General features: G+C 45.7%; 1 long non-coding RNA gene across 1 annotated transcript; it reads right to left on the bottom strand.

Moving 5' to 3' along the window:
- Positions 1 to 7909: 7909 nt before the first annotated feature.
- Positions 7910 to 24089, bottom strand: LOC310693985. The gene is made up of 3 exons (XR_014519451.1): positions 23954 to 24089; positions 11149 to 11353; positions 7910 to 10167 (listed from the first exon to the last, which is right to left on the bottom strand). It is a non-coding gene; the product is annotated as an uncharacterized lncRNA (long non-coding RNA).
- Between the last annotated feature and the right edge of the window lie 724 nt (positions 24090 to 24813).

The following is a 24813-nucleotide window of genomic DNA, read 5'->3' as shown; positions in this document are numbered from 1 at the left end:
AGCCACTGAATTGCAGATCACAGCTTCTCAGTGAAGGACCTTCATGCCATAGACCAGGGGTCTGCAACCTTTAAGACAAAAAGAGCCACTTGGACCCGTTTCCGAAGAAAAAACAACAACTGGGAGCCGCAAAACCATTGCGACATTTAAAACAAATATAACACTGTGAACGGCTTACTGTGCTTGACTATTTCCTGAGCGGCTACAAAACTAGCATATGTTGTGGAATTTGCAGACTTCACCCAATTCTTGAAATTATTTTTGCTCCTATCAACCTTCCTCATAAGTTCTGCAATGGCTTTTCGTCTCTCATCTCCATCTGGATATTTTTCAGCAAAGGCTGTGTGTTTATTGTGGAAATGTCTTGCAATATTTGACTTTTTGTTGTTTGCAAATTTCTCACCACATATTAAGCATACTGGTAAACCAGTCTTGTCAGTAGAGAAGGCAAATGATTCTGTCCATGTATCATTAAACATTCTGTTTTCTTCAGAAATTTTTCTTTTCTTGCCTTTATCCATGGCTGGCCTACCGGGGGTCCAAAAGAGGGACGTAACTAGAAATCAGAGGGCCCCATAGCAAAATTTGCTATGTCCAATAATCAATGCCCCAAAATGCCATAGAAAATTAATCAGGGCCCCAGTGTACCATAAATCATAATCAGTGCCTGATGTAAATAATAATTAATAATGAGGGCCCAATGTCATCCTCGTCATTTTAAAATAACTTTTTTGACACTTTTTATTATTTTTTTGTTTGACCCCTCAGAATTACTCCTCCTCATAGAAATAAACATTAAATTAACAAGTTACCTTTTTTTGAGTGTGTTTTCTTCACTCCCCTTCAAAACAGTGACCAGCTTACATGCCCCCTTTCAATGCAGCCTGCTTACAGCCCTCAACCAAAATGGCCGCTCCCGCGACTCCCACGTGCGCCCACAAAGATGGCGCCGACGATTTTCCCTTATCGGTGCCCTTTAAAGAAATGGCCGTCGCAGCTTCAACCCACGCCTAGAGGAGGCTAGACAGGGAGAAAAGCGGGGGGGGGGGGGAGGAAAGCAGCGAGGACGGCAGAGAAGGACTGCCGGGAGTGGAATCCCACACACCGCGAGGGGAAGGAAGGGAGAGGGTGCGAGCTGGAACGGGGCAAAGAGGGCGGTCCCCGGTCATGCCTGGCCTTAAATGGGCTAGGCCACGCCTCCCCGGCCCTGCCGATTGGCGGGCAGGGTTGCAGGCACGCCCGGGGATTCCCCTGTTCTCACGGGGGCAAAAGGCCAGCCCCCGCGAATGGAGTGTGGGAGGGGTTAGCTCACAACCCCGTCTCCTCTCTAGCTCGGAAATGGCTTTGCGAAAAATGCGCCTCCTCCCCTCGCCTCCGCCCCGGAGCCGCGGCAAAGGCGTTAAAGAGCCGCATGCGGCTCCGGAGCCGCAGGTTGCCGACCCCTGCCATAGACCACCTCCAACCACCCAGGGCAGCTGTTGGTCAGGAAGGAGTCTAAGAGGGCTTCCTGTTACAGTTGAGCTCTGCTCAAGTAACAATACTTCCACCAGATTGGGACCACAGCCAAAAAAGCCCTGGCTCTGGTTGAGGCCAGCCTAAGTGAAAGTGGTAAGATCACTTGCCAACTACTTGATAGACCTGACAGAGCCCAATTTGAGAAGAGCGTTTACTATGGCCTGTTTCCATTCTATACCCACGGCCCTCCTGCAGGGGATTTACTCTAAGACCCCTATTACTCAGCGTTTATGTCCATGCACAATGAATGAAGTAGAGGACTTCATACATTTCTTTTTCTACTGCCCTATTTATGAGCCAATAAGACCTAAGCTCCTCCTATTGATCCCGTCCACCATTACATCTAAGGAAGACTGTTTGAAATCGCTTCTTGTGGACGCAAATCCCCAAATTTCACGTGGGGTGGCAATCTTTATAGTGCAGGCTCTGAAACTCAGGGCTACTCTGACTGGGTAGTGCATCCTAGACCTGGACCTGTTTTAATTCTTTTTATTACTTTTTCAACCCAATGTGCCGAGCCTATTTTGGGGCCATTTTATGTTTTATATACATCCGCATTTTAGATTCTTGGCGCTGGCAACTAAATCTTTACATTATTGTTTTAGGGTAATTTAAATGTCATTACGCCAGTAATATCGCTTTGAATTTTGTTTGGTTGCTTGTCTCTAGTATTTTTGTCTTATTTTGCTATGGCTGTTTGCTAATGCAATAAAGGTTTGAATAACGAATAACCTCCCTGTGGCCTGGGATCTCCAAGATGTTTTTATTTGAAGACCGTAAGGTCCTCCGTGGAACTCGCCCAGAGAGGCAGTCCCGTACATATAAGGGTCCTAGGCCGTATAGGGCTTTAAAGGTTAAAACCAGCACCTTAAACCTGATCCTGTACTCTACCGGGAGCCAGTGCAGCTATTATAGCACTGGGTGAATGTGATCCCACGGCAAGGACCTCGTAAGGTGTCTCGCCGTGGCCTTCTGCACCCACTGGAGTTTCTGGGTCAGTCTCAAGGGCAGCCCCACGCAGAGTGAGTTACAATAATCAAGTCTGGAGGTGACCATCGCGTGGATCACAGTGGCTAGGTTGCGCCCCTTTCCTCGTGACAAGGTGGTTCAGACATGCACCACCCATTACCTGGTGACTGAAACATTAAGCAATGGGTTGCACAGCTCCAAACACAGATCTAGAGAATCACTGAATCGCAGAAGTGTACAAATGGAAGGGACCCCAAGTGTCATCTAGTCTAACCCCCTACAATGCAGGAATGACAGCTAGTCACAGATACTTGAGGGAATATCTTCTTCCATGGTCAATTTGCCCATAAATGAAGAACTTCTTCAGGATGGTTCAACCTTTCTAATGGACCTGGGCATCCATTGTTGGACTTGGAAGCCTAGGGTATCAGAGATGTAAGAACATCTAGGGTATCAGAGATGTAAGAAGCTTTCTGCTGGCCAAATGCCCATCTTGCCCAGCATCCTGTTCTCATACCTGATGCCTATGGGATGCCCAAGAGGAGGACCTGAGCACAACTGTACTATCCCAACTTGTAGTGCTTTGACTGGTTAAGGAGAAACTATTCCTTTGCACATCTTTTCCTAACTCAAACTTTATACCTTCTTCTCCAAGTTTGAGGACCACTGCTCTGTGTACACAAGGGCCTATAGCTGGCATTTCATGCTTCCTAACTTTTGGTAGATTCATAAGCTCTCATATCAGACCTGGTCCTGAGCACAGCCCTGCTCGTAACTCTGAGCCAGCAGTCCCAGCAGGACTCCACAAGTGCTTTGGCCACTCAGTTCTATGGTCCTGAATCTGCCTCCCACTCTTCACCCCTAGCAATATGTCTATGCCAGTGGAGAAACCTCCCATCCGCTGCAAAGGCGTTTATCATCTTGGCATCTGAGTAGCAATTTCACCAGGTGCAAAATCCAGCCTCGAAGGCCCCATTCGTAGCTGGGAATGCCGAGCTGCCGCTGACACAATTAACCGCAGCCCATTCATGATGGCACACGTTGAAAAGATTAATTTTCTTTTAGCAAGCGGGGTAGCCCAGAGGGGTGAAAATGAAGGGAAATGCATCTGTGAGATGGTTTTCATTCGAGTCCTGTCCTGCCTTCTTCCTGAACAAACCACAAATGAGACTTTGTTTTGTTTTCCAATGGTTTGCACCCAGAATCATTTGAAGCTTGGGAACAAAAACTGGGGGTCTTGTCTGTTCTTAAGGGATGGGGGGGAAGAGAAGAGAAACAGGTGGAAGATAGGGGGAGAGGGCAAGTGTAAATCTTTCAGCATGCCTTTTGGATTGATACTGGATGTCTCATATATAATAATCTGAACTTGATCCAAGAAAAGCAAGGTTCAGTTTTAATGCTCATGAAGCTAGAACTGTGCTTTAGGTAGTCAAAAGCTGTGAGACATATCAGTTAGCAGAATCAATGTGCAGATCAGGATCGAAAGGCAACCAGGAAGGCAGCAAGCAGGAATGCCCACCAGAGCTCAGGGAGACCATGTTTCTCAAGCAAGACTTGTGAACAAGCTAACCACCCTTGTGAACAGCAAGGGACCATTTCAGTCTGGAACAGCCTGTCATAGCCTGGAAACATCACTGCAGGCCAGTCAGATTTCTTGCAGTTGTCTGTTCTCCAGAGCAGCCTTCACCACCCTGGTACCCTTGCAGATATTGTTGGCTCCATCTCCCACCATCTTGTGTGGTGTCGTGCTTAGAGTGCTGGACTAGGACCTGGGAGGGACCAGGCTTCAAATCCCTATTTGGGTAACCTTAAGCCAGTCACTGCCTCTCAGCCTAACCTACCACAGAGGATTGTTGTGGAGATTAAATGAGAAGGATACCTCATATATACTGTGATAGGAATTTTGAGGTCTTAGATATATGTTAAATGTTCATAAGTGTACCAACCAAGCACGTACATAGATCAGCACAGGAAGACCGACCAGAAACCATTTTGATTCCCAAACTGACCAAATGTTTTCTCTGCAAGGTCAAAGGAAAGTGGAAAAGCCTCCCCATTGTCTTTTCCTTCACAAATCCTATCTTAAGGGCACATTTAAGATATGAATAGGGTGTGAGCCTGACCTCACTTAGGAAATAAGTATTTATCATTACAAAAGTAAAAGCTATGGTTTTCCCAGTAGTGATGTACGGTAGTGAGAACTGGACCATAAAGAAGGCTGATCGCCGAAGAATTTATGCTTTTGAATTATGGTGCTGGAGGAGACTCTTGAGAGTCCCATGGACTGCAAGAAGATCAAACCTATCCATTCTGAAGGAAATCAGCCCTGAGTGCTCACTGGAAGGACAGATCCTGAAGCTGAGGCTCCAAGACTTTGGCCACCTCACGAGAAGAGAAGACTCCCTGGAAAAGACCCTGATGTTGGGAAAGATGGAGGGCACAAGGAGAAGGGGACGACAGAGGACGAGATGGTTGGATAGTGTTCTCAAAGCTACCAGCATGAGTTTGACCAAACTGCGGGAGGCAGTGGAAGACAGAAGTGCCTGGCGTGCTCTGGTCCATGGGGTCACGAAGAGTCGGACACGACTAGACGACTAAACAACAACATTACAAAAGACTGGCCAGGCTCCCCAGAGTATCCAATCCAGTGACCATTAAACAGGTAACCTGGCAGACAGGAGGTAAACAAAGGGCTCAGATTTCTGCTGTAGACCGCCCTTTCTGTGATGAAGGTATGATGTATCTGGGGGGGTGGTCTTGAGCTACACCCCTTCTGTGATGTATGTATGATGTTTCTGGGGGATGGTCTTGATCTACAGGGTGGCAATTTCAAAAGTCTATATAAGGGCTTGCACACCATTGTTCGGGTTTCCTCCTCTCTCCTTCATGTGATGAGTGAGGACCGTGTTACAACAGATCTATAAAGATCAGGCTTACTAGCTGCTTTGCTTCTCAATATTCTCTGGTTGGCCTCTGTTATTTTCTCCTACCAATAGGGAACCTATGTAAGGACTCTATATGGGCTCTTGGATACCCCATATGGGGAAAAGGGCAGATTTTTGTTTACAACAATACCACCATGAACTTGTTGGAGGAAAAGGTGGGATGTACATACAATAAATAAAATAGATAAGTGAAAATCAGCCCCAGCAAACATAGCCAATGGGAGCAGTGGCCCAAAACATCTGGAGGGCACCAGGTTGGGGAAGTCCCAGTCTACAAAGAGCTGTTTCCCTCATATATGCCAATGAGCCTGAATGATGAAGACTCTGGCTGAGGTTGGAGTCCTAAATCCCTTCACTAAGTCTTGCATTGTCATGAGAAGCTGAGGGGAGCCGGCAAGCCAGCTTTATTTGCTAAATGCAGATAGTACTCAGCTGGGGCACCAGCCTATGAGCCTCTCATGCTGTCCTAGACAATTATAATAGTGATGTAAGTCTATGCTGTGTTTTCGACAAATCGTCCTCAGGGCAGTCGAAGTTGGCAGAGCCTACCGCTTGAATCTGGATATGTTATCACAGAGCTGGCCAAAGTTCTTAATCCTACAAGCTTCATACAAAATTATTCATAAAGCCACGAACCGCAAGATACACTTTGGGTTGGCAGAGTCTTCCTTCTAGCATGCACACAAAACACAACAAGTTTGCACATCAGACTGTAGCCTCAAAAAGACAACACTGCAAGCAATGAGTTAGTTTGATTGCATTGTGAAACTTGGCTGAGTTTCCAGAACGCTCCATCTCTGTAGCCCAGTGAAAACACTGAATCCCTTTTAGGACCTGGCTAATCACTAAAATGATACACATGCTACTGTGACTAGCAAAGCAGAAGTTTTATTATTTGCGTAGCAAAACGCGTTGGCTTCTGCCTTCATGAGTTGCTCTGCTAAAAATGCTGCTGATTCCAGGGTGGCTGTTACAGAGCTTTGAGGATAGAGTGCTCAGAAGGGCTTCATGCGCTGATGCAAAGTGGTACAGGCTGAGGCCATGTGGTATCAATGTGTCCAGAGAACACATCCAGAACACCTCTGCCTTTGCTAACATGGTTGGATCTATTGGCAGAACTCTACAGAAATTACTGATATGTCTTACAGGCTGTGGTTCCCAGGACTGGAAATGGTTAGCAGTTGCTTTTTGGTCAAAACTGCAGATTTTAGATGGAAGATAGATAAGACAGACAGAGACAGACAGAAAGACAGATTGTGGGCAAATGCAAATCTCCTCCTCCCTTCTTCTTCCTCTCCTCCTCCCTTCTTCCTCTCCTGCTCCTCCTCCTTCCTCTCTCTTTCTCTCTCATCTATCCTCCATCCAGGTGAGTAGGATTCATTGTGAGAACACTCAAGGAGGATGCAAACAGGTCTGGCTAGAGATATGGTCTGGGGAGAGGGGTGTGTGGCTTGGGGGAGGATGTGGTCTGGTAAGAGAGACCCAGATAGAGGGGCCTAGGAGACAAACTCCCCCCTGCCAGCCTTGAGTTCTCCAACCCTGACCAACTGAGAAACTTGTTGCGCATTGTCAGGGAACTGCCATCAGAGGCAAGAGGAGAGGTAAGACGCTCCAATGATGCAGGGGAGGGAACTAGCAAGGAGAGAGAGAGAGCTTCCGCTGGGGAAGGAAATCCAGGGGACACCAGGGAGAAAGGGGAGGCTGAGAGTAATGCGGAGGGGAGGCTCCGAGACTCTTCCAGTGAAATCAGCGGAGAGAGCACCGGACCTCCGCTTGGCATGCCCACGCTGCGCAGAAGGCTTCCACGCAGAGAATCTAGGAGGAGACTGGGCGTCAAAGAATTTCTATGTTGGAGGAAGTTTAGGAGACGCCCACTGACGGATTCTGCCAGTGACTAAGACAGTCGCGTTATAAGGGCTGTCAAACCAGGGAAAGGTTTAGCTATACGACTAGCTTGGAGCAGTTTGCAGTTTATGCACAAGCAACCCCGATTCCCATTACACGCATCATCTAAGACATTACAGATTTCCACACCAATGGGAACTCAGAATGTTGCAACATCTTTGGGGGTAAACCAGCTGAGCTGCAGCTCTGTATTTTTGTTATATGATATATGCTTGTTTTCTGTAAACTCTTTCTGGCATGACACCAACTTCCCTTATCAAATTGCACGGGATCCCACATTTTGGGGTAAATTCAAGGGTGTTTGCATGCAAGATAGCAGCCAAATCCTTATTCTCTAGGAATCCTTTAGCTCCTGGTGCTCCAAATCAAAACTACAAGTCTGTCAGCATATTCTTTTCTACGAAAAGTTTTCCATCTCTCTTTCTCAGTCACACATTCATAAAAGCAACCTTTCTTTCAGGGACATAGTGGTTGGCACTGGACCATTCCAGGGAGTGAAACTCCAGTTTTCCTTAATTTGTATATTCCACTTCCTAAGCTTTTCAATTTTCCCCCTCACTTTTTAAAGTTTTTAAGTCTGAAGTATGAGAGCTCTGCTATTGGGATGGTGCGGGGCAGATGGGCAGATCACTGTCCTCTCCCAGATCAAAGAAAACTTGCTCCAGAGACATACTCACATCCCTGGCTGAAAAAGCAAGCTTCTCAACAACTGTTGCTACCAGATCCAGTTGTATACAGATAGCAGGCCATGCAGGAGAACTTGAGATAACAGAACAGGAGCAGTTTTCAACACCTTCCAGTTTCTTCTCTCACTGCCATTTGTCATGAGTGCCCAAAGGAAATCATGAGAAGAAAGGCTTTGGAAGGAGCAAAAACAAAACACAAAAAGCAACGAAGTGCCATTTTGCATTTTATGGTTGCCTGCTGGATTGCCATGTGCAAACAAACATATATTTATAGGCTTGGCTTGTCATGTTAACACAAAGGCAAAAGCAGGCCATGAAGAACATAAAGAAGATGAGCCCAAGAGACTCTTCCCGTTAAACTGGTGCAGTCAGTGTGTATGTAAGCTGCAGCCCTATTGGTTCTGCTTCAACTCTTATATACCCCGTGCTGGTTTTATATATATATAAAATTTGATGATAATTCCTAGATGCCAAGATCCAAGTTTGAGGCAAGAACCCCAGCAGAGATTTAAAATCACAAAATATTCAGCAAATCAAAGCATTGAAATATAGGCTGTTAAATCTTTAAAAAATGCCCTTGTGAGTTCCGAAATGTCCCTCTTCCATTGGTTCACTTACAAACTCTTCAAAGGTCTGGTTCATGTGTGTTTCCATACACCAGTCAGAAAAGTGGCACAGGCAGTAAAACTTGGCTTAGTTCCAAAACATTGAAAGTTGCTAAATTATTGGTATAGGAACTCAAGGGATATTTGTGAGAGCTGTGTGGTCTGAGCTGGAGCAACCGGATCAATCCTCTTCACAAGCTGAGCTTCTTGGGTTAACTGAGGGAACAGAGATCTGATTACCTAGTCCCTCCCAAGGTGAGCGGAAGGGGACACAGCTAAGCCTCGCAGGACAGCTTACTCTATGGTATTAATCCCTTCATGTTAATGAGACTTAAGCATGTTGGTTGCATGAGGCTGGTTATCCCACACTCAAAAAATCACTGTGTCCTGCAGGAGAGTATCAAAGTCTCTAAAATATCAGAAGTGCTTTCACTGCAACTTGGAACAGGGCCTTAGGGGTGGGTGCCCCTGTTATGCGGAAAGGCATCCTTGCTGAGATACAATGGGCATCTGCTATCTGTAATTTCCTGAAACAATTGAAGACTGTCTTTCTCTCTCTCTCTCTCTCTCTCTCTCTCTCTCTCTCTCTCTCTCTGACAACCTTTCCCAGCTAGATGGATTTTACTTATGTGTTTTTTTAGGTTTCCCTCTATTGTCAGCTGTTTTTATTGTCCAGCCTTTAGGGTTAGTATCCAGCTAAGTTCTACTCCACAGACCCATTGAAAACACTAGCTTTAAATTAGACATGCCCATTAATTTTAAGGGGGCTACTCTGAGCAGGAGTAACATTGGTAGCCATCCATGAAAATCCTTTCTGAATGTTCCTATTTCCCACACTCCTCTTTGGGAAGGCTGGCAGTGTTTTGGCCCCTGAGGATGTGATAATGCATTAAGAATAAACAAGGGGGGGGGGGAGAGAGAATAAAGCAACCATCACAGGGAAATCCTTCAAATCATACCCTGTCCAAATGAAACCTTCCTCTCATCTCTGTCATCACATTTCCCTATTTGAAACCTTTCATTGTTTCAGATTTTAATTCTCTTTTGGCAGATTGCCTCTTTTGGGGCAGCGACATTATCCGGTCAAGTACTTTCCAGTTGACGGGTGGAGGTGGTGGAGGGGTGAATTTAATATTCTTCCAAACTGTGTCAGATTGTTACCCCTCTACTCGGAATGAGATAAAATCTGTAAGCAAGAGGCAGTTAAAAGAGTAATTATCAAAAGACTTGGGCTATGAAAGGACGTGTAATTTCTGCTGTCATTGATAGTCGACACTCCAAAAAAAAAAAAAAGTGATAAATTTGTCTGTGGCAGGAAATAAAATGACAGAGCGCTTCTGTAATGCAAATCAGCACTTCCTTGAAGGTTTTTGCTTTGAAAAGGGTATTTCCCCTGTGAGAGTTATTCTCTTCTTCTTAACCCCCAACCCTATCTGTTTCTTCTTCTTCCTTTGCTCAGAGCGTCACAGGGCCTAAATGTTGCCCACTTGCAGCAGTTAGCAACAGCTCCGTGGGGATCGCGCTTCCTTCCTCCCAAGAGAACTGTTAGGAAAGAAGAAGCATTAAGAATGCCAGCTTTTGGTTACAAAAGAACTGTTCTCTCCCAGTGGGGCAAGAATCTAGAACAGGCTTCCTCAACCTCAGCCCTCCAGAAGCTTTGAGACTACAATTCCCATCATCCCTGACCACTGGTCCTGTTAGCTAGGGATCATGGGAGCTGAAAACCCAAAACATCTGGAGGTCTGAGGTTGAGGAAGCCTGATCTAGAACCAGAGCTTGCAGAGTGAGGAGGCGGGAACCTGGTAACAACTCTCATCAGACCCAGCCAGTTTGACCAGTAGTGGACTTTGGGTTCTCAAAATTCAGCCGTGTCCTGTTTGGTGCTAAAATGGGGGGGAGGCACCTCTTTCACTCCATTCTACAGTTTTGTTTTGGTGTGCCCTGCAGCACTGCTGAGACTGTACCGGTTGTGCTGCCCTCAAACCACCCCTGCCCATGGTCAGGGATGATGGAAGTTGAAGTCCAACAACATCTGGAGGACCACAGGGTTCCCCATCCAGTGATGACTGGTGCCCAGGGCCATGTTTAGCATACGCGCCACCGGAGTGCGAAGACCCACCCAGCGCCCCCAAATTTAGTGCTGCCCATGTTTACACCCAAGATATACTTCTCCATAGGGACGCGAGTGGCGCTGTGGGTTAAACCACAGAGCCTAGGACTTGCCGATTAGAAGGTCGGCGGTTCGAATCCCCGCGATGGGGTGAGCTCCCGTTGCTTGGTCCCTGTTCCTGCCAACCTAGCAGTTCGAAAGCACATCAAAGTGCAAGTAGATAAATAGGTACCGCTCCGGCGGGAAGGTAAACAGCATTTCCGTTCACTGCTCTGGTTCGCCAGAAGTGGCTTAGTCATGCTGGCCACATGACCTGGAAGCTGTATGCCGGCTCCCTCGGCCAATAAAGTGAGATGAGCACCGCAACCCCAGAGTCGGCCACGACTGGACCTAATGGTCAGGGGTCCCTTTACCTTTATACTTCTCCATGGTTGCAGGCAAGGCCATGGCGGTGGCAGCGGCAGCAGTGTCCTGCTCTTCCGAGTCTCACTGCTGTTGCCCCTCAAGAACCAGGCACCTGAGCTCTGCAAAGGTGTGCAGCTTCACATCCAGGTGCTTTTAAAAGCTCCCCAGGAGGAGGAAGGAGAAGAGCAACGCCTCTCCATGCAGGGCAGGACTCTGGGGAGGAGAAAGCGGCCAGGGTGGAGGCGGCAGCAGTGGCCAGCTTTGAATGCCAGCTTAATCAAAATTATTTATTATTTCATAACAGGTAGAGATAGTTAAGAGCTTAGGTGTCTTCAGCGGCAGACACCTGGCACCCCCCAGAATTCGGTGCCTGGGTGCCTCGCACCCCTTGCACCGCTGGGAAAAGACAGCCCTGCTGGTGCCACTGGAACTGGGAGGGAGGGATGAAGGTGTAGTTGGAGCTATACCAGACAGGGCCAACTAATTCTAGGTTTGTCCCCATCCTCCTCATGGCTGAGTCCTACAAGGGCAACACTGAGTCTAAGGAGGAGGAAGCTGCCATCCAGTGCCATTCCCTGAGCTGGTTGTACAAAGGCCAGGTAGCCAGGGACAGTACCTGGGATGAGTGAGAAACAGATAGAGAAATAGGAGAACAGCAGCTCTCCTCAACCTGGCGCTCTCTAGATGTCAACAGAGTACCACGCCCACTGTTGCCAGGCAACAAGGCTAAGGGTTCAGCAGCTTCTGAAGAGCCTTGGCTTCCTCATCCTTGGGGTAGTGGAAAACAGTTGATTGTGAGCAGGGTATGGAAGAACTGTGATTTTATGGGCTTTTCATCCCCCCATACTGACAATTTGACCATGCGGGAGCATCAAAATACTTGTTGTTGTTGTTGTTTAGTCATTTAGTCATGTCCGACTCTTCGTGACCCCATGGACCAGAGCACGCCAGGCACTCCTGTCTTCACTGCCTCCCGCAGTTTGGTCAAATTCATGCTGGTAGCTTTGAGAACACTGTCCAACCATCTCGTCCTCTGTCGTCCCCTTCTCCTTGTGCCCTCCATCTTTCCCAACATCAGGGTCTTTTCCAGGGAGTCTTCTCTTCTCATGAGGTAGCCAAGTCTTGGAGCCTCAGCTTCACGATCTGTCCTTCCAGTGAGCACTCAGGGCTGATTTCCTTAAGAATGGAGAGGTTTGATCTTCTTGCAGTCCATGGGACTCTCAAGAGTCTCCTCCAGCACCATAATTATAAAACCATCAATTCTTCAGCGATCAGCTCTCACTTCCATACATCACTAATCAAAATACTTCCTGATTGGCAATGTTGTAGGATCAATAAAACAGAGCGGGACTTCTGAAGCTGTGCTCCCAGGACTACCACAAGCAGTGGACAGTGGTGGTACCTGATGAAGCGATGGAAATGACAGAGGAAAAAACAAACCACTGGAGTTGGGTCTGTGAAGTTTTCAGCCTGAGGTGGCAATCTTCCCCCCCCCCCCCAGTACACAACCTGAAAAACTGTTTGCCTCTTCAGCCATGCAGCTGTTGTTTGAGAAAGTATGTGCATAGGGATAAGGCTAGAGTTGCACACAGTTCCTGCTAGAAAACAGCACTCTTTGCTGTGCAAATGTATCGTTATTATTTTTTATGTTTCCATCCCATCTTGTCTCCAGGGAGTTCAAGGCAGAATATATGCCCCTCCCCATCCCTGGACCCTGTCTCTAAAACAATGTCGTAAGGTAAGTTAGGTTTAGAGTGACCCTAGAACAGAGCTTTCCAAATTTTTCACAATGGTGGCACAGTTTTTAGACATGCATCATTTCACAGCACAGTAATTCAGTTTCACTAGCAAACCAGAGGTTTAAACTAACCCCTTTCCAGCCCCGGGAAGAACATGGGGGAGCATTTGCACAACACACCTACACACTGCAGCCAACACACTAATGTGTCACGACACACGGTTTGGAAAGCTCTGCCCTAGAAGGTTATCAGGTGAACTTCAGGCCTTAGCACTCTATTTTTTATTTTATTTTTTAAATGATATTTATTAGAAGTTTAAAGATTACAGAAAAAAGAAAAAAGGAAAACAATAAAAAGTTTAACAGAACATACATTACAATACATAAAAATAAAAAAATAAAAAACAATACAACAATACAGCAATACAGCAAAAAGAAACACAAACACTAAAACACACATCCAATATTCCATATCTTTACCTTTCATTTACTTGTTTCATTGACCTCCTCACACCTCCCTTTTTTGTATTCTAGTTCAATTAACTATTTCAGCAAATTCTTTCCATCTTTCTCAATTTTTGTTCTATAATTTATCTTAACGGTCTAACCTTAATTTTTTTCATTTTGACAGGCCTTAGCACTCTAACCGCTGCACAATACTGCCTTCCCAAGATCACAGCAAAGATGGGGAGGCATTCTCTATGGTGCTCTGCCCAATTTGCCTAGCATTGTACACACATACACACATGCATGGCTTCTACAGAGTGCTCAAATGGCAAGGGAAGAGGGTGGGAGCTCTCAGTGGACCTCTGCAAGCCCCACTCTCCCTCCAGTTTTAGCCAAACCAGACACATACTGAGAGCCTTCTGAAAAGGCTAGCATAAAATGCTAAATTGAGCATGGCTCCTACACACTGCTAGGGAAGGGGGGAAGACACCAATTGGCAAATAACCCAGAGCCTCTTCCTTTCTTATCTCTGGCATTCCACCTTAGCGATGGCTTCACTAACTGCTTTTCCTTTTTTTAATCCGATAGAGAGAAAAAGAGAGAGAGAGAGAGAGGCAGGCTCTCCCTCCATCTTCAAACTGGAACTAAAAATACCTGCTTGACCCTTTTAAGTAAGGATTGCATATGTGGTTAGCACAAGTCCCGCTGCCCCCTGCTGAGATCAAAGGCTGGGCCCAACTTAACTTGGAACATTGAGCAGCTGTCACTGCCTCCCTTGTTAAGGGCAAAGTTTCCTCTTCTCTGAAGGGTGTGGCTCTGGTTTATTTGATGTTCTGCCTCTTTGGAATAATATGGCCACTGTTCTAATTGCTCTTGGGGGGGGTTTTAAAAAAAGCAAAACAAAACGAGCAATGCAGGATAGAGCAATTTGGCCACCGTGCAGGTTATTGCCATAGAAGGAAAGAAAGACCACGTCAAATATTGCACATCCAGGCAGAGAACCCCGCAGAGATTATTTCGGATGAGTTGCTGCAAATCCTGCATGAAGTGTCAAGCTCTTTTAAGTGAAAAGACACTTTAAAAAACAAATAGACGCAAAGCTTTTAAACTCTGGAGGGTGAGAGGATGTGTGTAACATCTTCAAGGCCCGTGAAGTGTGGGATGATAAGATTTAGGCTGCATACACAGATACGTACACACAACATTTTTCCCCCTAGAATAAAGGTCTGAGTGCTTCCCTGCCCCCCCCCTTCATAGTCCGCACACAATTTACATCTCCTGCCTGCATGTGAACATCCTTTCAACTTTGTTGGGACAACTCTGCTGTTTATATATTTTGCCAAATAAGGTCCAAGGACACACCCACACCCAATTTGGAATCACAATGGGAACTCTGGCATGAGACCACACGGTTTCTTCCCAGAAGGCCATGGGGAGTTAGCTTGTTTTGGTTCAAGCCTTGCAAGCTCCGCTCCACCCACACTGCTGCTCCCTGAGGCACATCACACGAGGGGCTCAAAAATCAAAGCTAACTGAGGATCCGCTCCGGAGAGTTTCTAATTCTCAACGAAGCCTCTCTTCAGATGGACAAGAAGCTGTTCTCAAATACTGGCTACAGAGGGAAAGAGAAGGGGAGCAAGCATCAGTTAGAGCTGCAGTGGGGAACCTTTTTCATTCCGAAGTCCACCTACCCTGCTGGACAACCTTTCAGGGGCCACACGCCCATGGTGGGCAGGGCTGAGGCAAAAGAGGGCAGAGCAAGAAATCAAATGCAAGCTTTGCACAGAGGGCTTGAGAAATGCAAGAAAATAGCAAAGTAGCTGGATTGTGTGTGTGCCTGGATGTGTCCCATCCACAACAAAGCTTGGCCATAACAAGCCAAGGGAAAAACAGTGTCTCAGAGGTGTGGCACATGTTTAGCACGTAAAAGATTAATTTGTGGAGGAAAGGCTATCAAGTGCTTTGTTGTTTAGCCATGTCCGACTCTTCGTGACCCCCTGGACCAGAGCACGCCAGGCACTCCTGTCTTCCACTGCCTCCCGCAGTTTGTTCAAACTCATACTGGTAGCTTTGAGAACACTGTCCAACCATCTTGTCCTCTGTCGTCCCCTTCTCCTTGTGCCCTCCATCTTTCCCAACATCAGGGTCTTTTCCAGGGAGTCTTCTCTTCTCATGAGGTGGCCAAAGTCTTGGAGCCTCAGCTTCACGATCTGTCCTTCCAGTGAGCACTCAGGGCTGATTTCCTTAAGAATGGAGAGGTTTGATCTTCTTGCAGTCCGTGGGACTCTCAAGAGTCTCCTCCAGCACCATAAATTCAAAAGCATCAATTCTTTGGCGATCAGCCTTCTTTATGGTCCAGCTCTCACTTCCATACATCACTAATGGGAAAACCATAGCTTTAACTATACGGACCTTTGTTGGCAAGGTGATGTCTCTGCTTTTTAAGATGCTGTCTAGGTTTTTAAGATGCTGTCATCGCTTTTCTCCCAAAAAGCAGGAATCTTTTAATTTCATGACTGCTGTCACCATCTGCAGTGATCATGGAGCCCAAGAAAGTAAAATCTCTCACTGCTTTCATTTCTTCCCCTTCCATTTGCCAGGAGGTGTTGGGCCCAGTGGCCATGATCTTCGTTTTCTTGATGTTGAGCTTCAGACTATATTTTGCACTCTCCTCTTTCACCCTCATTAAAAGGTTATTTAATTCCCCCTCACTTTCTGCCATCAAGGGCTACCAACCACAATAGCCACCATCTGAGGCAGTATGAATGCTGGTTGCTGGGAATTTCAGGTGATGAGAGCACTGTTTCATTCGGGTCCGGCTTACAGGCTTCCCATGAGCATCGGGTCAGACACTGTGAGAATAGGATACTGGATGAGGTGGTCTGATCTGGCAGATTATTTCTTATGTTCATACCAGTGTTGGCTGTTACCCAATGGCCCTGGTAGGCTGGAATGCAGGGAGCCCAACGGCAGGTGGAGTCAGTGCCAATAACACCTCATTCTCTATTGATTGCAAAGAACTGGAAGGGGGAGATAATCCCATCATTATTAGAATGGCAAAACAAACTCTGTGAATCTGTAGAAATGGCAAAATTGACAGCAATTATTAGAGGTCACTCAAATCAGAGAATAATCAAAGAGTGGGATGAAGGAATACATGAAAAAATATTGTTCCGGAATTGAAATATTAATAGATAATGCGTAAAAGGTGCAGGGGTAAGCAAGAAAATAACAATAGAAACAATTGAATAATTATTAACAACACAATTATAATTACAACGCAACAAGATGGAAGAAATAAAATATTGAGATCACACATGGGTGAAGGGGAGTGGGGGGCATGTAGGAATCTATAATATTATTTATAATATAAATTTCTTAACTGCAATGTATTTACACACAGCAAAGGGAATCCTAGAGTAATCATGTATATTTTAATTTAGGTAATCTATGTAGTAGGCTTATGTTAGAAAACGAATATGGATTTTGAATTTGATGCTTGTATTTTGTTTCTTTTTGGTTTTGAAATAAAATTAAATAAAGAAGATACCTTATTCTCTCTTTGTCCCCATCCTCCTTCCTCAAAGGCAGCACTGAGACTAAGGAGGAGGATGCTGGCAGATTGTGGCACGATCCCTTGGGTTGGCTGTAGGTAGGAAGGCAGGAAGGGGAAGGCTAGCTGGGGGGGACTGCACTTGGCGGGACAGTACCCCCTTCACCCTAAGGGAGCAACTTTCACTGCTTCTAATTTCACATATTCATGGACCAGCATCTCTAGGTACGGCTGGGATAGGCCAGCTAGTGTGAAGAACACAGGTAGGGGGACTTGTGGTCCTCTAGATACTGGATCCCAGTAGTGATGTATAGAAGTGAGAACTGGACCATAAAGAAGGCTGATTGCCGAAAAATTGATGCTTTTGAATTATGGTGCTGGAGGAGACTCTTGAGAGTCCCATGGACTGCAAGAAGATCAAACCTATCCATTCTGAAGGAAATCAGCCCTGAGTGCTCACTGGAAAGACAGATCCTGAAGCTGAGGCTCCAAGACTTTGGCCACCACATGAGAAGAGAAGACTCCCTGGAAAAGACCCTGATGTTGGGAAAGATGGAGGGCACAAGGAGAAGGGGATGACAGAGGATGAGATGGTTGGACAGTGTTCTCGAAGCTACCAGCATGTGTTTGACCAAACTGCGGGAGGCAGTGGAAGACAGGAGTGCCTGGCATGCTCTGGTCCAGGGGGTCACGAATAGTCGGACACGACTAAACGACTAAACAACAAGATATTGGATCACAGCTCCCATTATCCTTGACCAGGCATAGGCAAACTCAGCCCTCCAGATGTTTTTGGCCTACAACTCCCATGATCCCTAGCAAACAAGACCAGTGGTCAGGGCTGCTGGGAACTGTAGTCCCAAAACATCTGGAGGGCCGAGTTTGCCTATGCTTGTCTTTGACCACTGTTTATGCAGGCTGGGGCACCTGAGAGTTGGAGTCCATCCACATCTGGAGGGCAGCTGGTTCCCTATCACTGTTGCAGGCAACCCTGAGCCACATGGACTGGTTCATTATAAGGCAGATTGCTATTGTGATAGGAATTTTGAGGTCTTGTTGTTGTTGTTAAGTCGTTTAGTGGTGTCTGACTCTTCATGACCCCGTGGACCAGAGCACGCCAGGCACTCCTGTCTTCCACTGCCTCCTGCAGTTTGGTCAAACTCATGCTAGTAGCTTCGAGAACACTGTCCAACCATGGACAGTGGTCTTAGGTATATTTGAGGTCTTAGGTATATGTTAAATGTTCATAAGTGTACCAACCAAGCACGTACATAGATCAGCATAGGAAGACCAACCTGAAACCATTTTGATTCCCCTGAGCAAATGATTTCTCTGCAAGGTCAAAGTGGGAAACCTCCCCATTGTCTCTTTCCTGACAAATCCTGTCTTAAAGGTTTTGTCTATGTATGAACAGGATGAACCTGTTGTTGGGATACTGCCAGGGAGACAAAGTCCATCATGGCCCCAAGCCGTCTGCCGGACCATCCTTCGATCTCCCGTAGACACGCAGTATCAGCAATTAGTGACATGAGTTTCGAGAAAATATCTTGCCACATTCCAGAGCTCATGCACACTCTATCAGCAGATAATTCACAGCAAAAGTCGCACTCAGGAGAGCATTATTTACAAGTTTTATTCAGTGTTGATCAGAACAAAGAAAGACATGACTGCCTGTGTCAGTGTCTCCAGCACAGAGAGTGAAACAAAAGCAAAGACACAACAGAAACATCCTGTGAAAACAGGAAATACGCAGGCTGTGACACAAACATCCTGCTCCCTTTTAAGGTGGAACGGAAATATCCTAACACCTGTGACCTGGCTCAGGAACTCAAGTATTTATCATTACAAAAGACTGGCCAGGCTTCCCAGGTAATCCAATCAAGTGACCATTAACAGGTAACCTGGCAGACAGGAGGTAAACAAAGCACTCAGATTTCTGCTGTAGACCGCCCTTTCTGTGATGTAGGTATGATGTATCTGGGGTGGTGGTCTTGAGCTACACCCCTTCTGTGATGTATGTATGTTTCTGGGGGTGGTCTTGATCTACACGGTGGCAATTTCAAAAGTCTACATAAAGACTTGCACACCATTGTTCTGGGTTCCTCCTCTCTCCTTCATGTGATGAGTGAGGACCCTGTTGCAACAGATCAATAAAGATCAGGCTTACTAGCTGCTTTGCTTCTCAATATTCTCTAGTTGGCCTCTATGGGAACCTATGTAAGGACTTTATATGGGCTCTTGGATACCCCATAAGGGAAAAGGGCAGGTTTTTGTTTACAACAGATATATATTGTGATATATATCACGCTATGTTGGGATGCGGGTGGCACTGTGGGTTAAACTACAGAGCCTAGGGCTTGCTGATCAGAAGGTCGGCGGTTTGAATCCCTGCAACGGGGCAGTGGCGTAGCGTGGGGGGTGCAGGGGGGGCCGGCCGCACCGGGCGCAACATCTGGGGGTTAGGGTTAGGGGGCGCGAATCCACGGGTTAGGGGGTGCAAATCCACGGGTTAGGGGGCACAAATTACTTGCCTTGCCCCGGGTGCTGACAACCCACGCTACGCCACTGCAACGGGGTGAGCTCCTGTAGCTCGGTTCCAGCTCCTGCCAACCTAGCAGTTCGAAAGCACGTCAAAGTGCAAGTAGATAAATAGGTACCGCTCTGGCGGGAAGGTAAACGGCATTTCCGTGCGCTGCTCTGGTTTGCCAGAAGCGGCTTAGTGATGCTGGCCACATGACCCGGAAGCTGTACACCGGCTTCCTCGGCCAATAAAGCAAGATGAGCGCCGCAACCCCAGAGTCTGTCACGACTGGACCTAATGGTCAGGGGTCCCTTTACCTTTTTATCACACTATGTTCCCATTCAAGAGGAGGAAGTGCACCCTTAGACATAGCTGGATTGCTTTAGAAGCTTGCTTACTGCTGCTGCTGCAGACACGATGAGATGCAAACTTCATTCGAAAGGCAGTTATAAATTTGGAGCAGGATAGAATTCACCTTTTCTCTTCTAATTCCAGCTCTCATTGAATCTAAGTGCAAAGATTCTGGGACCTTTGGGGGCATTATTTCTCTGCCCCTCTTCTTTCTGCATAAGATGGATTTTGTGATCATACATGACAGCCTGGATTTTGAAGCTCCCATATTCAAAGTTAGCAAGGAGAAAAAGCAGGGTCCTTCATCTTCAAGCTCCACACCAGTAGCTTTGCTCCTGATATATATATATATTTCTCTCCCAAAGCCCCCCCACCTTTCCCGAAAACCCTCTTTTTCCAGTCAGGAGTAAAGGCATCTTACTCCTTAACTTTTAATAAATAATGTACATGGGCTGCCTGCCACTCAGGAGCGAGAGAGAAGCAATGGAATCAAAGCCTAACTCTTTCCTCCATCAAAGCCTCCGGAAGAACAGAAGCACTTTGTACAAGTTTAGTGGCTTTGATTGGCATTCAGCGCTGCTTAGTTTCAAATGGGCCGGTTTCGACAAATGTCTTGCATTGGCTTGTATGTCAAGCTGAAACTCAGTTTGTTGCGTTGATTTGTGTCAATGTCATATTTGCACGCCGCTCCTCTGCTAGCAGCAAAGTTGAGCTCAAAGGAGCTCACAACAATTACAAAGCGTTAGAAAATTACATATAAATAACATTCCCATCAATATGATCACATTTAAAAAAAACAAAACACCCCGCAGTAGCTCATCAGAAGTGGCTGCTAAGTGGCATCCCAGTTCCAGCTGACATTCTGTACTTTTCCGTGTATAAGACTATGTTTTTTCATTAAAAATCCTGCTAAAAATTGTGGGCACTACATGGGTAGTGCATAGGGTGGACGTTTGATTGGCTGCTGCAACGATTGTCAGCGGCCATTGTGCGTGTTATTGGTTGCTGCATCAATGGGTGATGTTGATTGGCTGAAGCTCCAGCAGTTGGGTGGGCGACTGGCAGCTTCTGCTGGCGATGGGACAGATAGGAGGTGGATTTGGGGACCAAAAAAAGCTCAACAACTCTGTGCCTTCTCCCCCCATTTTCTTAAATGTGAGTCTCTAAAAATAGGGGGTGTCGTATAGATGGAAAAATACGGTAATCCCTCTTGGAAAAGAGACAAGATTCTTCTTGACTTTGGTTTTTCTCTCACCAGGATACACACACACATGGAAGGGCCAATACCCAAATAGTTTGAATTGCTGTATTCAATGTCCACTTTATGGATACTCCTTGCTGTAATAATAATAATGCTGCTAATAATAATAATAATAATAATAATAATAATAATAATAATATTAATATTTTTTATTATTTATACCCCACCCATCTGGCTGGGTTTCCCCAGTCACTCTGGGCGGTTTGCAACAAAATATTAAAAATGCAATAAAACATCCAACATTTAAAACTTCCCTGTGGAGAGTAGAGTATTTGGCTTATGCACTTCTTGCCTGTAATGTCCATGAAGATGACAGTTTGGTGACTCCTATTCTCTCAACATTCCCAGCGGCATCCACTCTACCTTTTGGCCAAACAAATTACAGTGGTACCTTGGGTTAAGTACTTAATTCGTTCCGGAGGTCCGTTCTTAACCTGAAACTGTTCTTTAGCTAATGGGGCCTCCTGCTGCTGCTGCGCCGCCAGAGCACAATTTCTGTTCTCATCCTGAAGCAAAGTTCTTAACCCGAGGTACTATTTCTGGGTTAGCGGAGTCTGTAACCTGAAGCGTATGTAACCCGAGATACCACTGTATTAACCCAAACTGTTCTGAGTTGCGTGTGAGTGTGTACAGCTTTGGTTGTGCTGTAGCCCCCAATGAAAGAAAATAATGCAATATCATTGGGAAAGAATCACAGCAGAAATAGCCCACCACTATCATCGTGTCACAAACATGTCACTGAAAACACTCACGACAAAGCACTGTTCTGGAGGAGGCCAGAGACTTGCTTGATGGAGGTTGTGACATCTCCCCCTTCATCTGGAATACCCAGAAGTAGAAGAAATTTGTTCCTATTAACCCTCTGAATCTTTGGATTAAAGTCAGAGTGGAAGCGGAGACAAAGTGGTGTTCATATGACAAGTGAGGGTGTGGGGTCAGGCAGGGGCCCTTCTGCCTTTCATGTATGTTTTTTCCCTAAACAACAACAACAACAACAACAACAACAACAACAACAACAACAATTTATTATTTATACCCTGCCCATCTGGCTGGGTTTCCCCAGCCACTCTGGGCGGCTCCCAACAGTATATTAAAAACATGATAAAACACCAAACATTAAAAACTTCCCTAAACAGGGCTGCCTTCAGATGTCTTCTAAAAGACAGATAGTTGTTTATTTCCTGGACTGATGGGAGGGCGTTCCACAGGGTGGGTGCCACTATTGAGAAGGCCCTTTGCCTGGTTCTCTGTAACTTGGCTTCTCGCAGCAAGGGAACCACCAGAAGGCCCTCGGTGCTGGACCTCAGTGTCCGGGCTGAACGATGGGGGTGGAGACGCTCCTTCAGGTATACAGGACCGAGGCTGTTTAGGGCTTTAAAGGTCAGCACCAACACTTTGAAATGTGCCCGGAAACATTAACCTGCGCTAACCAAGTGGCTGGCTCCTGGGACCTATTAAACTTACAAGTTGTACGGTGGGCATCACATTACAAGAAGGCAAGAATACGTAATAGACATTTTCTCTGACAAGCAGTTACATTTCACCAGGGTTGGTTTGCTTTGTAAATAGAACCTGAAGAAGGGTGTTTTGTGTGTGTGTTTTTGGGGGGTGGAGTGTGGAATCACCACTTTGCTCTTAAGAGTGGTTAATTTGCTTGCATCACACATCGGAAGCCTGAAAACATTTGCTCTGATCCTTCGGAGCTTTGCATCCTTCCGTTGTGTCTCCTGCTATTATTGCGTTGATGTACAAGATGCTGCTCTCAGGTTATTGGGTTTAAAAAGAAAAAAACACCCAAGAGGTGGTGTTGACAGTTAGCTCAGCTATTGAAGATTAAAAGGGGAGCAGAAAACTCATGGGGAAGAGGTTCTATAATAGCCCTTTCCATTGATTGATTGATTGATTGATTGATTGATTCAAAGCATTCGGACTCTGCTTTTCAGGGAGGAAAGCTCCCAGAGTGCCTTCCAAATCAACAAAAACAACACAGTCCTTCTCCTCAGGCTTACAATGGAAAAAGATGCATCATAAAAGGAAAAAGGGATGGGGAAGGTAGAAGAAGAAAGAAAGCAAATTCAGTCACCAAATCCGAAGCGTTACAAATTTGTTATAATGGCCAGGTTGGATGGGAATGCTTAATGTTTTAATGTTAAACATTATATTATCTTTTTATATATGTTGGAAACTGCCCAGAGTGGCTGGGACAAACCAGTCAGATGGGTGGGGTATAAATAGTAGTATTAGTATTAGTATTAGTAGTGCTTTTTTCTTTAAAAAAAATGTGTATGGATACTCTCATTTTGACTCACCATTTTATAGTTCAAATTGGGAAAAATAAATACAGTAAATGGACAAAAGTACAAAGATTCACAAAATGTTTAGCGGTATGTGTACCCCTGAGTCCCCTCAGAAAAAAGCACTGCGTATTAGTATTAGTATTAACTATGACATCCCTATTTTCATTTGAGAAATGTTGCAGGGTATTCTCTTTGACCTGCCCTTAACAAACGAATCGTCATCTCTAAGACTTATTCTGTTCTCCTATCCTTTAGATATCCAAACAGCGTAACTATAGGATCTCCAGGAGGATCATGACTTGAAAAGTCCACTCTTTCATCTGTGCAGCCTTACAAGATCTGTGCATGATAAAAGACAACTGCGTATAAATGGAACATTTTAAGAGCTTTGGAAATGGTTTTTCTTTTCTGAAGCAGGCCTTCCAAAGTGTGCTTTCTCTGAGATTTCTCCCCCCATTTAGTGCACAGTCCAATGAAAACCAGGCTCTTGGCCTTTTTAAAGGAAAGGCTTTTGATTTACTTAAGTTTTACGAGTGTCAGCTAAGAAGCGACGTGCTTCCATGGCAGTCAATCCCTTTTTATACTCTGCAACGTCAGGAAGCTGTCAAGGAAAGGGGTAGTTCTGCAGCCTGACTTACGACTCACATTTAATGGAGATTTTACTCTTGGACCATGAAAGCCTTCAAAATGAGTGTAGACCCGCTTTTCCGGGGTTCATTGCTTGGCAGATTCTTCTTCTCTGAGCACTTGCCAAATCAGAAACATGGGGTGCAAAAGCATTGTAATAAAAAATTTAAGGTCTTTATATATATAATAAATGTTCATAAATGTACCAACCAAGCACGTACATAGATATGTGGACCACGTGTCTGGAGCAGCACAGGAAGACCGCCCTGAAACCATTTTGACTCCCAAAATGACCAAATGTTTGTTCTGCAAGGAGGTAGGGAGGTGAGGGAACCTTCCCATTGTCTCTGAAATTGGGTAATCACCATCTCAAAGGAATGGCCAGACTACCAGGAAAGGCAATATCAGACAACCTGGCAGACAGGAAAAACAACAACATTAAAATTTCTGTTGTAGAGCACCTTTTCTGTGGTGTAGGTATGATGTTTGTGGGGGGTGGTCTTGGGTTACACCCTTCTGTGATGTATGTATGATGTATGGAGGGGTGGTCTTGAGCTCCAGGGCAGGGAATTTAAAATGTCTATATAAGGGCAGGCACACCTTTGTTCTGGGTCCTCCTCCTTTCCCAAGTGTGAGAGGAGCACTCTGTTGCAGCAATAAAGATCAGGCTTACTAGCTTCTTTGCTTTTCAGTATTTTCTGGTTGGCCTCTGTTATTTTCTCCGACCGATGGAGAACCTACAAAGGACTCTATAAGGGCTCTTGTGTCCCCCATAAGGGAATAAGGGCAGATTTTGTTTACAACAGAATAAATGGATCTGCTGCTTAAGGCGAAATTGGTTGCTGCACTTTGATATCGTTTTCAGTCTTTAAGGTGCC

Source organism: Podarcis liolepis (assembly GCF_965112155.1).
Source record: "Podarcis liolepis genome assembly, chromosome: 15".
NCBI classification, from domain to species: Eukaryota; Metazoa; Chordata; class Lepidosauria; order Squamata; family Lacertidae; genus Podarcis; species Podarcis liolepis.
This window is presented reverse-complemented; position numbering and strand designations above follow the sequence as displayed.